The sequence below is a fragment of the Giraffa tippelskirchi genome, chromosome 2 (genome assembly GCF_054371585.1).
Source record: "Giraffa tippelskirchi isolate mGirTip1 chromosome 2, T2T-mGirTip1v1.2.pri, whole genome shotgun sequence".
Lineage (NCBI taxonomy): Eukaryota > Metazoa > Chordata > Mammalia > Artiodactyla > Giraffidae > Giraffa > Giraffa tippelskirchi.
This window is the reverse complement of record NC_137276.1, coordinates 92,058,260-92,073,219: the sequence shown is the minus strand read 5'-3', so window position 1 is coordinate 92,073,219 and position 14,960 is coordinate 92,058,260. Positions and strand designations below refer to the sequence as shown.

The following is a 14,960-nucleotide window of genomic DNA, read 5'->3' as shown; positions in this document are numbered from 1 at the left end:
GTGGGGGCTTCCCAGGTGGCTCAGTGGTGAAGAAGCCACCTGCCAATGCAGGAGACACAGGAGATGCGGTTCGATCCCTGGGTCGGGAAGATCCCTAGAGGAGGAAATGGCAACCCACTCCAGTATTCTTTCCTGGAAAACTCCATGGACAGAGGAGCCTGGTGGCTACAGTCCATAGGGTCACAAAAAGTTGGACAGAAAAGAGTCGGACACGACTTAGCAGCTGAACAACAACAAATCATTTCACATGCTATCTATCAATTCTTTTTTTAATTGTGGTAAAATATACATAACATAAAGTTTACCATTTTAACCATTTTTAAGTGCACAATACAGTGGCATTAATGTTGTGTTAACATAGCCACTATCTCCAAACACTTGGGCTGTTTCCACCTTCTTGCTACTGTGAATAATGCTGCTATAAACACTGCTGTAAAGTATCTGTTTGAGTCCCTGTTTTCAATTCCTTTGTGTATATATTGAGGATTAGAATTGCTGGGTCACATGGTAATTCTATGTTTAGTTTCTGAGGAACTGCCAGACAGTTTTCCACAGTGGCTGCACCATTTGACATTTCAACAACCAGTATATAAGAGTTCCAATTTTTCCATATCCTTACCAACACTTGTTATTTTACATTTAAAAACTGATAGCCATCCTGGGGGGTGTGAAGTGGTACCTCATTGTGGTTTTGATTTGCATTTCCCCAACAAGAATTTTTCATGTGCTTATTGACCATTTGAATATTATTCAAGCCTTTGACCATTCAGAAATTCATAACTAGGTCTAGGTTTTGGTGGTGTGGTTGAGCTATAGGAGTTATTTATATATTCTGAATATTAATCCTTTGTCAAATGTACAATTTGCAATATTTGCTACCATTTTGTGAGTTTTCACTCAAAGTGTCCTTTTTTTTTTTCTTTCTGGTTTTCACTTTTATTAATGGGATCACAGCATTCACCTACATCATGAACAGAGTACTTCTTTTTCCTTAAATGATCCAAATGGTCACCATTATTACTACTACCAATCAGAAAAGTGATTCTCCATTTGTTTTAGTTGTCAATCTTAAATGAAATTAGAAGCCAAACACAGCAAAACACACACCGTCCATATTATATGCTTCAGTCAGTTTTCAGAAATCTAACTGCAAATTTAAGATATCAATGGCTATAAACTTTTTCAGACATATTTTTAAATTTCAAATTATACATTATGCCAAATAATTTCAACACAACTTTATTTGTTATTATTCTGGATTAAATTAGGGTAATTCTCAGTTTCTATTTTGGATAATTCTAATAGTTAAGAAAATTTTAAAAAATTACTCATCATAAATAGATAAAAACATCTCAATAGCATTCTTTGATGCACAAAAGTTTTTAATTTTCATGAAGTTCAACTTATCTATTTTTTTCATTTGTTAGCTGTGCTTTTGATGTCATTTAAGAAATTATAATAAATCCACAGTGATGAAGATTTCCTCTCCATTTTCTTGTAAGAGTTTTATAGATTTGTACTTTAAATTTATTCGTTGATCCATTTTTGGTTACCTTTTCTTTAATGAATTTTTATCTTTTAAAATTTTTTTGGCTGCATGGCATGCGGGATTCTAGTTCCCAACCAGAGACTGAATTTGTGCAGTGAGAGTGCAAAGTCCCAACCACAGGACCACCAGGGAAGTCCCTTGACTTAATTTTTATATTTGGTATATAGTAAGGGTCTCACTTCACTCTTTTTGCATGTGGATGTCCAGTTTTCTCAGTATCCTTTGTTGAAAAGACTCTTCTTTCCCCATTGCCTGCTCATGGCTCCCTAGTTTCTATGGATTGCCATAACAAAGTATCACAAATTGGGTGGCTAAAACAATGGCAATTTATTGTCTCCCAGTTCTGGAGGCTAGAAGTCCAAAATTATGGTGTTGGTAGGGCCATGCTCCCTCTGGAACCCATAAGAAAATCTGCCCTAATCTATCCGTAGTTTCTGGTAGTGTGTATTAGTCACTCAGTCATGGTCGACTCTTTCTGACCCCATGGACTGTAGTCCACCAGGATCCTCTGTCCATGGAATTTTCCAGGCCAGGATACTGGAGTGGGTAGCCATTCCCTTCTCCAGGGGACCTTCCCAACCCAGGGATCTAGGGGTTTGCAGCAATCTCTGGCATCCCCTGGCTTACAGACACATCACTCGTACCCTCCTTCTTCACATGGTGGTGTCCCTGTGTCTGTCTTCTCATGAGGAAACCAGTCATATTTGATGACGAGTTCACCCTATCGCATTATGACCTCATCCTAATTAAATAACTACATTTGCAATGACCCTATTTCCAAAAGTGACTGCCAAGGCACTACTGTTGCTTTTATTGGGCTATTCCCCCAAATCTCCCCCACTTTTAAGTGTAAGATTACTGAATCAAAGAGTAAGACAATTTTCCAGCTCCTTAAATGTGGCAAAACTTGCTATATTTGATCTTTTAATCAGTACTGCATAGTGACTGTTCTAATAACTTTTGATGCCACACACTCAAATGCCTTCTCAGTTAGGGTGTCCCCCACCAGGTGGTGCATGGAGGAGTGTAGAACATCAGTTTTCCTTGATAAGTGTTTGCAGGTGTTAATTTGATATGAAGCAAGCATGAATATATTATCGAATATGACAGCAATGCGTGAGTGAAACAAATTTGCCATAGTCTCACCTACACTGATTGTTTTTTGCTAGTTTAATATATAAAAACACATCTTGCTTTAATAACTTGTGAGGCTGAATACAGAGGGGCTGTTTACAGGAAAGGCAGGGCAATTAAGGGAGGTGAAAGTGGTTTTAAGAAAAGGCATGAATTCTGAACTGTATGGTTTTATACTGTTTGTAATGTGTAATTTTATACCTTCATATATAATTTCAGTTTGTAGAAGGTAAATCTATCAAACATTCCTTACATCAACTAGTTTTTAACTCAGGTCAGTGAGATTCTTCTCTTTTTATAAAGTTTATTTATTTATGTCTGTATTTATTTGGCTGTGTTGGTCTTAGCTGCAGCATGCGGGGTCTTCACTGCATCATGAAGATCTTTCCTTGCTGCACGTGGCCTCAGTAGTTGTGGCACTCAGGCTTAGTTGCCCCGAGGCATGTGGGATCTTAATTCTCCGACCAGAGATAGGATCCACGTCCCCTGCATTGGCAGGTGGATTCTTAACTACCAGAGCACCAGGGAGGTCCCTCGGTGAGATACTTTAAATTTCCATTCTTTTGAAAATAAACGTGGTAGCTCTAGAAATCTGTTTTTCCCACTCCTCAGTTATTGCCAATTCTTCCTTACTGAGAGCTGCAGCTATCAGTTTGTGACTTTTTAAAACTGGTTTTGCAACCTGTGTATTCCTTGTTATGTGTGGTCACTGATGTTTTTGAAGCTTCTGTTTTCTTTCCTATGTGATCAGCTAGTGATCTGACACACATTTTCTAAAATGTGCGGCCCCCAAATCCCAAAAAAAGTACTGGTCCTTTAAATCTTCCAAGAGATGTGCCAAAGGAAGCCACTGTAGCTGAGAGGGCCAGAGCCTAGGTAAGCATCTGTGCCAATCCTGCAGGGCATTGCAAAATCCACCAGAGTATACAGGCCCAATTTTTTTAAGTTCAGTTTTAATTGGAGGATAATTGCTTTACAACGTTGTGTTGGTTTCTGCTGTACAGCAACGTGAATGAACCGTAAGTATACATGTATCTCCTATCTCTTGAGCCTCCCTCCCATCTAGCCCCCCATCCCACCCCTCTAGGTTGTGACAGAGCACCGATCTGAGCTCCTTGTGCTATACAGCAGCTTCCCACTAGATATTTTACACATGGCAGTATACATATTGGAGAAGGAAATGACAACCCACTCCAGTATTCTTGCCTGGAGAATCCCTGGGACAGAGGAGCCTGATGGGCTGCCGTCTATAGGGTCGCACATAGTCAGACACGACTGAAGCGACTTAGCAGTTGTAGCAGCAGCAGCAGTAGTATACACATACGCCAATGCTACTCTCTCAATTTGTCCCACCTTCTCCTTCCCCCGCTGTGTCCACATGTCTGTTCTCTACATCTGCGTCTCTATTCTTGCCCTGCAAATAGGTCCATCAGTACCATTTTTCCAGATTCCATATGTAGGCATTAATATATGATATTTGCTTTTCTCTTTCTGACTTACTTCACTCTGTTCAATAGGTTCTGCATGTGTGCATGCTAAGTCTCTCCAGTCATGTTCGACTCTTTGTGACCCTACAGACTGTAGCCCAACAGGCTCCTCTGTCCATGGGATTTTCCAGGCAAGAATACTGGGGTGGGTTGCCAAGCCCTCCTCCAGGGGATCTTCCTGACCCAGGGATCGAACCTGTGTCTCTTATGTCTCCTGCATTGGCAGGCAGGTTCTTTACCACTAGAGCCACTAGGAGCCCCAAATCTTTGTGGGACAAGAGTCCCATGACCTGCCCTGGCACCACCCCTCAGTCCTGGAAGGTGGGCTGCCTTCCCCACATATGCAGTAGGGCTGAAGAATGGAGCTGGTGGCACATGCCCTCTCTTCCCCAAGGATAGGGGTTTCTACCTTCATCCAGCAGTCCGCGAGTTAATATTGGGACGGGTCAGGTTCCAGAGTTCTGAAAGAGCTTGTTCTAATCTTTCCCAATAAGCAGTTGCTGTGGTGGAGTGACCAATCTCTACAGCTTCCCACTCCACTATTGTGGTGATGTCACTCTCTGCCCCTGGACTTCCAAGTTACATATCTACCTTTTCAATACCTAACTTGGAATCACTCTTTCTTCTGGGTTCACTTTCAACGTCAGAACCACTGAGAGAAGCTGGAAGAAAGTCACATAGCCTTGTTAATTGGTACCAGACCCTACTTATGAGATATAAGCTCATCTCCTCCCTCAGAGTCACTAAAACTGATGCAAGTCTTTCTCCTAACCCTAATCAGTTTCCTCTCCATTCCCCATCAAGGGCCCATCTAAATGTTCACCAGATTTCTCCAGACCTAGGCCACCACTGGCTTCTTGTTTCTCAAAGGAAGTCAGGACACAGGGAATGACCTTCCTCCACTCCCCACTCCTCCACCAGCTACACCTTCAGCCATCGTGGGTCTCTCTCTTGGTCCAGAGGAGAAGCTTTCTTTCTCCAAGTCTAAGGCTGGCACCTCCGTCTGGACTCTCAGTATCCATGTCTTCCTCTCTTCTACTACTTCATTTCACAAACATTCCTTCAGCTGTCTTCTCTCAATATGCTTAAATCTCCCCATCTTTGACCAAAACCAAAATTCCTGATGCAGGATGCCTCTCCACCCAGCTAAACCCTCTCGGTGTTTCCTCATCACCTCCCACTATCTCAACTACAGGCAATTCGAATGTGGTTTAGATTCCCAATCATTCATGAAAATTATATTCACCATGGCCACCAATATATTCCTTTCTATTTTTTTGGCAGCGTGGCTTGTGGGATCTTAGTTCCCCAACCAGGGATTAAACCCACACCCTTGGCAGTGAAAGTGCTGAGTCCTAATCACTGGACCTCCAGGAAATTCCCCCTAATGTATTTCTAATTCCCAGATTTACAGGATCCTTTTCCATCATCTGACTTAACCTTTCTGCAATACTGGCTTCAGGTGATCACTTCCTCCTTCCTAGAACAGTCACTTTCCTAAGTTTCCATGGTACCACTGTACTGTTTCTCCTCCTGCCTTTCTAAGCATGTCTCTTGAGTTTTCTCTGCAGATTTTTCTTCCATTGACTGCCAAGTACACGCTGGTGTTTGCTGAGGGCTGCATCTGTAGTCTCTTTCTCTTTTTAACTAGCTGCTCTCTCGGAAATCTGACCCACACTCATGGACTCTCCCAATCCTCATCTCTAGGGCCAGTCTCTCACTTAAGTTCTATTCCCTCACAAAGAAATAACTGCTTTCCTCCTATCTCCCAAGACTGGACTTCCCTGGTGGTTCAGTGGTTAAGACTCCATGCTTCCAATGCAGGGGGCACAGGTTCAATCCCTGGTCAGGGAAGTTCTACATGTCTCGCAGTGCAACTAAAACAAAACAAAACAAAAATTGCTCATGCCATCTCAAATGCAACACGGCTAACCAAACCTGCTGTTCCTCTCCCTCCGGTGTGTCACACCTGAGCTAACAGTGTCTTTCCGCTGCTATAGCCAAAAACTTGGGCAGGGAAGGTTCATCCTAAGTCCTCAAAGAGATCCCTTAAATCCTGGGAGCTTACATTCTAGTGGGGCATATGTAGTTATGAAAAACAAATGAGTTAATAAATAAAACACACAAGTTCATACAATGAATCCGCTTGGAAAACACTGGCATGGTAAAGGAACAGAGTAATTGGGGGTGAGGTGACTTTTTGATATGAGATCAAAGACCTGAATAAGCAATAGCCTTCAAAGAGACTTCTTAGTCTCAGCCTTACTGACCTCAAATCCACTGTTCTTGCTACTTGAGAGAGTGGCATTGAAATATATACATTATCATGTGTAAAACAGATAGTTACTGGGAAGTTGCTATATAACACAAGGAGCTCAACCTGGTGCTCTGTGACAACCAAGAGGGGTGGGAGGCACACTCAAGACACAGGGGATAAACATACACACACACACACACACACACTATGGCTGATTCTCATTTTTATACGGCAGAAACCAACACAACATTGTTAAGCAATTATCCTGCAATTAAAAAAAAAAATGTATTCTTTCTAGGAAATTCCCTGGCAGTCCAGTAGTTAGGACACTGCATTTTCACAGCCAAGAGCATGGGTTTGATCCCTGGACAGGGAAGTAGGAACCTATAAGCTGCATAGTATGGCCAAAAAGTGAAAAAAAAAAAAAAAGTTAAAAAAAGAACATTCTTTCAAAATATAAAATTGGTAACATTACTCTCCGGCCTAACAGCTTTTGATAGCTTCCCACTGCTTATAAGGGGCAAACTCTTTACCACAGCCAATGGCCTTCTCTGGTCCAGAGCCTTGCTTTCCTTTCCAGGTTCATCTCAGTTAAAGCCCTGAGTGACTACATATGCCAGGTATTGTTCTAGGTGTGAGGGACCCAGGCAGGACATGACAGACAAAAGTCCCAACATTCATGGAACTCCTTCTATGAGAGAGATGTAATTTTAAAATGTAAATAAGTAAATAAAGTTTTTAGATATGAAGTGATTTTAGATATGAAAATTTTTTAGTGATGAAAAATATGAAGAAAATAAAATGGTCAAGTTATAGGGAGGCATTAAAGTAGGCAATGGCACCCCACTCCAGTACTCTTGCCTGGAAAATTCCATGGACGGAGGAGCCTGGTAGGCTACAGTCCAAGGGGTCGCTAAGAGTCGGACACGACTGAGCAACTTCACTTTCACTTTTCCCTTTCATACACTGGAGAAAGAAATGGCAACCCACTCCAGTATTCTTGCCTGGAGAATCCTAGGGATGGCGGAGCCTGGTGAGCTGCCGTCTATGGGGTCGCACAGAGTCGGACACGACTGAAGCGACTTAGCATAGCATAGCATAGCATAGCATAGCATTAGGTTGGTGCAAAAGTTAACTGCAGTTTTTGCCATTTGATATTGGAATACATTCTACATAAATGTGGTTATATTATATATCATTTTTTTATGTGCATTTCTCACTTATTTTTTTTTGGCTAATGACTTATCAGTTTCTGTTTATTTTATATTTATTTTAGACTAGTGAAATGCTGTTAGACAAAAAGGAAATTCTAGAGATTTTCTTGAGTTCAAAATGGTTCATAAAGCAGTGGAGACAACTCACAACATCAACAAAGCATTTGGCCCAGAAACTGCTAAAAAATGTACAGTGCAGCGGTGGTGCAGGAAGTTTTGCAAAGGAGACGAGAGCCTTGAAGATGCAGAGCATAGAGGCTGGTCACTGGAAGCTGCCAACAGACAAATTGAGAGCAATCTTCGAAGCTGGTCCTTGTACAACTACATGAGAAGCTGCCAAAGAACTCAATGTCGACCTTTCTAAGGTTGTTCAGCATTTGAAACAAACTTGAAAGGTGAAAATGCTCAGTAAGTGGGTGCTTTGTGAGCTGACTGAACAAAAAAAAATCATCCTTTTGAAGTGTCATCTTTTCTTATTCTACTCAACAACAACAAACTATTTCTCTATCGGATTGTGACATGTGATGAACAGGGGATTGTATATGTCAACTGGCTATGATCAGCTCAGTGGCCGGACTGAGAAGCTCCAAAGAACTTCCCATGGCCAAATCAAACTTGCACCAAACAAAGGTCACGGTCACTGTTTGGTGGTCTTCTGCCTGTCTGAACCACTACAGCTTTCCGAATCCTGGAGAAACCATTACATCTGCGGAGTATGTTCAGCAAATCAATGAGATGCACCAAAAACTACAACGCCTACAGCCAGGATTGGTCAACAGAAAGGACCGATTCTTCTCCACGACAATGCCCCGTGGTACACTGTACAACCAACACTTCAAAAGTTGAACAAACTGGGCTTCATATTCATCTGAATATTCATCCTTCATATTCACCTGATCTCTTGCCAACTGACTACCACTTCTTTAAGCACCTCGACAACTTTTTGCAGAAAAAACACTTCCACGACCAGCAGGATGCAGAAAATGCTTTCCAAGAGTTCGTCGAATCCCAAAGCACAGTTTTTTATGGTACAGGAATAAACAAACTTACTTCTCATTGGCAAATAAGTGTTGACTAAAATGATTCCTATTTTGATTAATGTGTTTAAGCTTAGTTATAATGATTTAAAATTCACAGTCTGAAACCATAATTACATTTGCACCAACCTAATAAAACAGTCAGGGAAGGTTCCTTAGAAATGCACTTTGAAGTGAGATCCAAGTGAAAAGAAAGGTAATTTCTTGGGTAAGATAGCTGCAGGCAGGGGGAGGAGCAGGTGCAAACCCTGCAACTAGGAAGTATTCAAGAAAGGTCAGCAGGCTGATGCAGTTGTAGCACATGTAGTAATAACTCATGTTTCAACATTCACTTAGCAGTGACTTAGGTTTGCTTTCACTCTGTCTGTGGAGAAATGGAGGGAAAGCAGAATAGGCAATATTGTAAACGAATTGCCCAAGACCTCTCTAACACAGTATACCATTCTGTGGCTCTAAATATATTTTGTATCATAAATAATTAGTGAGAACCATTAACTTAAGTAGCAAGTGCCACAATAAAAGATGTATGTGGTTCTGGAGGAACACAGAGCAATTTCAATACTTGTATCACCAGAGTATAAATTCCTAGAGTGCTGCTGTTTTGATTCATCTTTATATTCAATTCAGTAGTCAGCACAATGCTTTACTTTGAACGAGCCAGTTACTGAGTGAACTGCGACGCAATGACTCATGGTTTATATTACTAATTGGCACACACCCTGGTCCGAGGTTAGTTGGTAGGAGCTTCCCTGAGAGACACAGTGACAGAAGAAAGAAAACAACTCAGGATTTTTTTTTAGAACAATCAAAATGGACGAGATATTTACAGTTGTTTTAGAAAACAGGCTAACCACAAACACTGATCAAATATATTGAAAAAATGTTTAACCTGAAGCATATGAAGAAAACAGGACTGGAAAAAAAAAAAAGTCACGAGTTTCCTGGCATCTGAAGGGGGGGAAAATGAGGAGGAAAAAATAAAAAGAACGTTCAAAGTTTTAGACTTCCTAACATCAATTCTAAGGAAAATGACGTTTCTATGGCCACGACAACAGAATGCACTATGGATACAGGAGGGAAAAACAATGAGCTGTGAAGGGGAGGTGCTGGTTGTGACTGGAATGAACAACAAGTGGTTCCACAGGGTCAAACCCACCTCCCTTTTCTCTCAAAAATGAAGAAGTACTTCCTGTTGGCTCAGGGCTGGGCCCATTCCCATGTTGTATCTCAGCTGTTTGTTGGGGAGGTGTAGAACCTGCCAGCATTATACGTCACCATGGCTCATGAGAACCACGGAACAGAATAAAACCCCATTATTTTAAGGAATTATAAAAGATGCAGGAAGCCTTATGTGTCTGGGTTTTGGGGGGAAATACCCAGAGTTTCAGTTCCCACGAAGTTTTCAAAACTCATGAAAGAATACAGACATCTCACAAAAAGACAGCAAAGAAGAAAATCTACAATTAATTGCTTTAGGAAAACAATACAACAGCAGCCCCAGTAAGGGAAATGAACTGTCTTGGAATCTGACTCTATTCCACCTAAAACTGAGGCAGTATGGTTCTACTGCTGCATAAAATCTTCGCCTCCGACTAGGGTAAACTTGCTGCCACAAATGACCTTGCTTTGCAGGTTCTGATAAAAGCAATCTCTGTGGCCAATAACCCAATTTCCAAAACCAACTAAACATGACACTTGCAATTAGCTATCCCTAGGAACGCTCTCCTGCCCCCACTTCCACACCATCTACTTCGCCAGTTTGCCTGGGTCCTGAATTGCCAGCATTGACATTCTGATTCCCTTTAAATTGGGGAGTCGGTGGGACTTCCCTGGTGTTCCAGGGGTTAAGACTCCACATTTCCACTGCAGGGGGCCTGCGTTTGATCCCTGGTCCTAGAACTAATATCCTGCATGCCGTTCAGTGTGTCCAAAAATAAATTAAAATATCAGCTGCAGGGTTGGGAAGGGGGAAGAAACTCATTGTACAAATCCTCAGCTTTCTTTTCTTCTCTCCATATAATCTCTACCAGAGAACACACATAATTCTTCACACTTCATTTACATCAGTGATTCTCAACTGGGAGTTCTCTGTCTCCCAGGCACATTTGGTAACGTGTGGAGACATTTTTAGTTGTGAAACTTAGGAAGCGGGGTGCTAATGGCATCTAATGGGTAGAGGCTAGGGAGGCTGCTAAACACCCTACAATGCCCAGGATGTCCCCCAAGAACAAAGAATTATCTGGCCTAAAATGGCAACAGTGCCACTGGTTAGAAACACTGATCCCCAAAGAATACTTTAATTCACTTACTCCTTCATCTGACTAATGTACTACCTTGTATCCAAGACACTAGGTGGAGAATCGGGGTGAGGAAGAGGGTATGGGGCAACTGCAGATGCAGGCATCAGCCTGTAATATGCCCTGAAAGATTATGCTCTGAAAGAAAGAGTATCTATCTGGAGGAAATGAGCCACATATCTGGGGGAAATTCACATCCCAAATCAAACACTTTATCGTGTTTCCTTCCACTCACCCTCATCACCACCTAACTCATTCCTTCTGTTATATTCTCTATAATTTCTATCATGTCCTCCCAAAGATCAAAAGCAGTAATACTGGAAAATTTTTAAAATTAACAATTTTTTCCTGAAGCATATGTGACTTGCAATATAGTATTAGTTTCAGGTGGATAACACATTAATTCAATATTTTTATAGAATAAAATCCATAGAAAGATATTATCAAATATGGTCTATATACCCTGTGCTGCACATAACATCCTTGTAACTTGGTATTTTTTAACTGGTATTTTGTAACTCTTAATCTCTTTCACCTATTTTTGGCTGAACCCTCACACCTCTCCTCTCTGGTAACCACTAGTTTATTCTCTGTATTGGTGAGCCTGTTTCTGTCTTGTTATATTTGTTCATTTGTTTGCATATTTGATTCATTTGTTCCGCATAGTAAGTGAAAACACAGTACTTGTCTTTCTCTAACTTATTTCACCAAGCATAATAGGTAATATTGTATAATTTTACACGAACAGTTCTCTATGCATATTTGCTGTTGTTCAGTCACTCAGCTGTGTCCACCTCTTTGCGATCCCATGGACTGCAGCATGCCAGGCTCCTCTGTCCTCCACTCTCTCCTGGAGTTTGCTCAAATTCATGTTCATTGAGTCAGTATTATCTAGCCATCTCATCCTCTGCTGCCCCCTTCTCCTTTTGCCTTCAATCTTTCTTAGCGTCAGAGTCTTTTCCAATGAGTCAGCATTTCACATCAGGTGGCCAAAGTACTGGCGCTTCAGCTTTGGAATTAGTCCTTCTAATAAACATTCAAAACTGATTTATATATTATAACTTATTTATCCTTACATCTGTTAACAGACATTTAGGGTGCTTCCATGTCTTGGCCACTGTAAATAATGCTGTCATAAGCACTGAGGTGACTATCTTTTCAAGTTAGTGTTTTCATTAGATAAATACTCGGAAGTGGGACTGCTGAATCATATTCGTCGTTGTTGTTGTTCCATTGCTAAGTTGTGTCCAACTCTTTGTGACCCCATGGACTGTAGCCCACCAGGCTTCTCCATCCATGGGAAATCCTAAGCAAGAATATATTGGAAGCGGTTGCCATTTCCTTCTCCAGGGGATATTCCCAACCCAGGGATTGAACCCACGTCTCTCTGCTTGGCAGGCGGATTCTTTACCACTGTACTATCTGGGAAGTCTGATGAATCATATGGTAATTCTTAATTTTTTTTTTTAGTTCTTAATTTTTAAAGAACTTCCTTACTGATTTCCATAGTGGCTGCACCAATTTACATTCTCACCAACAGTACACAAGGGTTCCCTTTTCTCCACATCATTGCCAACATTTTACTTTTTATCTTTTTGATAACAGTCATTCTATTACGTGTGAAGTGACATCTTGTTGTGATTCTGAATTGCATTTTCCTGATAAGTGATGTTGAACATCTTTTTATGTGTATGTTGGCCATCTGTATGTCTTCTTTAGAAAAATGTCTGTTAAGATTTTCTGCCCATTTTTAAATTGGATTGGTTAGTTTTTTCATATTGTGGTGTATGAAGTAAAATGAAAGCTACTCAGTCGTGTCAGACTCTTTGCAATCCCGTGGACTATACAGTCCATGGAATTCTCCAGGTAAGAATATACTGGAGTGGGTAGCCATTACTTTCTCCAGGGGATCTTCCCAAGCCAGGGATCAAACCCAGGTCTCCCACATTGCAGGCGGATTCTTTACCGTCTGAATCACCAGCAAATATATTGTGTTGTATGAGTCCTTTTTACATTTTGGATATTATACCCTTACCAGACTATCATTTGCAACTATCTTTTCCCACTTTGGTGGGTTCCTTGTTTCGTGATGGTTTCCTTCACTATGCAAAAGCTTTTGAGTTTGATTAGCTCCCATTTGTTTATTTTTCCTTTTTTCCTTGCCTGAAGAAACAGAACCAAAGAAACAAAGCCTTAACCAGTGTCAAAGAGTGAACTGCCTATGTTTTCTTCCAGTTTTATGATTTTAGGCCTTTCATTTAGGTCTTTAATTCATTTTGAGTTAATTTTTGTAATGGGATGAGAAAATGTTCTAATTTCACTCTTTTATATGTATCTGTCTAGTTTTCCCAATAGCACTTATTGAAGAGTCTTTTTGGAAAAACTATGTATTTTTGCCTCCTTTACCATAGATTAATTGACCATGTGTGCATGGGTTTATTTCTGGGCTCTTTATTCTATGTGTCTGTTTTTGTGCTAGTACCACATTGCTTTGATTACTTTAGCCTTGTAAGTATAGTCTGAGGTCAGAGACCATGACCTGAAACTTTGTTCTTTATGCTCAAGACTGCTTTATTATTCAGGGTCTTTTTTGGTTTCATACAAATTTTAGGATTATTTGTTTTAGTTCTGTGAAAAATGTCATAGGTATTTTGATAGGGACTGCATTAGATCTGTAGACTGTTTTGGGTAGTATGGGTATCTTAATAGTATTAATTCTTCTAACTCACAAATATGAGATATTTTTCCATTTATTTATATTGTCTTCAATTTCCTTCACCAATGTCTTATAGGTTTCAGAGTACAGGTCTTTCACTTCCTTCATTAAATTTATTCCTAGATATTTTATTCTTTTTGATTTGATTATAAATTGAATTCTTTTCTTATTAGTGTATAGAAATCCAACAAATTTCTGTACATTAATCTGGTATTCTGAAACTTGACTGAATTCATTTATTAGTTCAAACAGGTTTTTTGTCTTTTGTTTTTTTGGTGGAGTCCTAGATTTTCCTTTATATAGTATTTATCATCTGCAAACGGTGGTAGTTTTACTTCTGTCCTTCCAATCTAAATGCCTTTTATTTCTTTTTCTTGTCTGATTGCTGTGGCTAGGACTTCCAATACTATATTAAATAGAAATGGCAAGAGTGGGCATCCTCATCTATTCCTGATCTTAGAGGACATACTTTCAGCTTTTCACCATTGAGTATGATGCCAGGTGTTGATTTGTCATATGGCCTTTATTATGTTGATGTTTGTTCCTTCTATACCAACTTTGTTCAGAGTTTTTATCATGAATGCATATTGAGTTTGCCAAATGTTTTTTCTGAATCTATTGAGATGATCATGTGATGTTGATCCTTGATTTTGTTAATCATGTTAATTGATTTGCAGATATCAAACCACCTTTGCATTCCTGGAATAAATCCTACTTGATCATGATGTATGATTTTTTTATATATATTGCTGATTTTGGTTTGCTCATATTTTGTGTGGATTCTTGCATCTATTTCATCAGAGATATTGACCTGTAATTTTTTTTATAGTATCTTTATCTGATTTTGGTATCAGGGTAATGCTGGCCTCATAGAATGAGGTGGGAAGTGTTCTCTCCTCTTTAATTTTTTGAAACAGTTTGTTTGAGAAGGCTATAGATATTAACTCTTCTTAAAATTTTGGTAGAATTGCCCCATGAAGTTATCTACCCCCAGACTTTTGTTTGTTGGGAGTCCTTTGATTTCTGATTCAATACTAATAAACAATCTATTCAGATTTTCTATTTATTCCTGATGTAGTCTTGGAAAACTGTGTTTCTAGGAATTTGTTCACTTACTCTAGGTTATCCAGTTTGTTGGCATATTACTGTTTGCTGTATTCTCTTATGATTGTATTTCTGTGATATTAGTTGTAATTTCTTTCTCATTTCTTATTTTCTTTACACTCGAGTACTCTTTTGATTTATAAGTCTGGCTAAAGTTTATCAATT

The 14,960-nt window shown here is 39.9% G+C and overlaps 1 protein-coding gene and 1 long non-coding RNA gene across 7 annotated transcripts in view; both read right to left on the bottom strand.

The window, feature by feature from the left end:
• The window catches only part of GK5 (glycerol kinase 5), a 75,748-nt gene that overhangs the window by 42,751 nt on the left and 18,037 nt on the right, over positions 1-14,960 (bottom strand). The window lies entirely within an intron of this gene.
• LOC145538122 (uncharacterized) lies at positions 909-6,938 on the bottom strand. Its single transcript, XR_014076648.1, has 2 exons — positions 6,551-6,938; positions 909-3,789 (listed from the first exon to the last, which is right to left on the bottom strand). It is a non-coding gene; the product is annotated as an uncharacterized LOC145538122 (long non-coding RNA).